We start from the raw sequence: 1391 nt of genomic DNA on the forward strand, positions 1-1391 counted from the left end.
ATTGTACATTTCTAATTTTATTTACTCCTTCAGCTTCTAAATATCTTAATTCTTTTCTTCATTACTTATGAAATGTCAGAAATTTTTCAAGGATTTAAAATGAAAGAAAGATATGATATTATCAAGGATATTATGTAATTATTTTTAGTAAGGTAGGTGAATAGTTTGTAATTTAGCAAGAAAGTTAGCTAAACAGGATAGGGAGATAGCTCCACCATCTAAGCGTCTGCCTAGCAAGCTCAAGGACCTGGGTTCAATCCCCAGCGCTGGTCCCAGAAACCTGGATGCACAGTGCTGGTCACAGAAACTTGGTGTGGTGATGTACACCTGTAATTCTAGCACTGCGGAGGCTGAGACAGGAGAATCACTGTGAGTCCAGAGCTTCGCACGAGACACTGTGTCAAACAAACAAAAGATTTTTAAAAATTTAACTATACAAATATTAATATCTGATTCAACTGTATACATATTTTATGTAGTTTATGTAACCATATAATATGTAATATATACTGCATATGCATATATTTACTGATGATATGGTGGTTAGCTCAAAATAGCCCTCATGGAGAGATGAAATTGGATAAAACTCTAGAAATTGTAAAATATTATTCAATTTTATTAAGATGAAAGTTCAAATAAACAAGGGAGAAATTTAATTGGTTTTTAATGCATTTTCATATGTAATTTAATCGGTAAATTAGTAAACATTTTTGATTACATAACTCACACATAGACTTTGATCACAGCTGCCCTTAATGACCACCAGAGAAGATCATCCACAAGTCATATGTCTTCTCTTGGATTCAAACATGTCTTATTTTGAATTAATGAGACCTTGACATTTCATTTACCTAGAACTACTTCCCCATCTAAAATCACTCTTCCATGTGCTGTTTGCGCGTGTCAACACTAGCGCTCTCTGAGCTACAGTTCTTTTCCAGCTATATTTATACAAAACCATACCGATCAAAAATTGTAAATAGAGACGTGAAGTTGGACGGGGAAGCTGGGATTTCTGCTCCTCTCCCTCTTGTGGGCTCTTCAGGGACTTCCTCAGTAACAGGACTTAGACCAGCCACCCTTTTCCTGGGCCAGAACAAGTCTTTTTTTTTTTTTTTTTTTTTTTTTTTCCACCACACATATTTATAGCAGCTCAATTTGTCATAGCTAAATCTTTTTTTTTAATTAATTTTAATGGGATAAAAAAGATAAAATAGCAATGAAACAGTTTCAAAGCAGGTTAGTAGGACAGTTACAATAATTAATATATTGCATATTGTCTTGGTAGTAGTTTATGCTTCACATCGCTAGCCATTCGGGAAATGCAGAACGAGTCATTCCTAAGGCAGCAGCCAATCGCCGAGCTTCTAGGGGTTGCAGGCAATGTTTTA

The sequence above is a fragment of the Octodon degus genome, unplaced genomic scaffold, assembly GCF_000260255.1.
Source record: "Octodon degus isolate 3935 unplaced genomic scaffold, OctDeg1.0 scaffold00143, whole genome shotgun sequence".
Lineage (NCBI taxonomy): Eukaryota > Metazoa > Chordata > Mammalia > Rodentia > Octodontidae > Octodon > Octodon degus.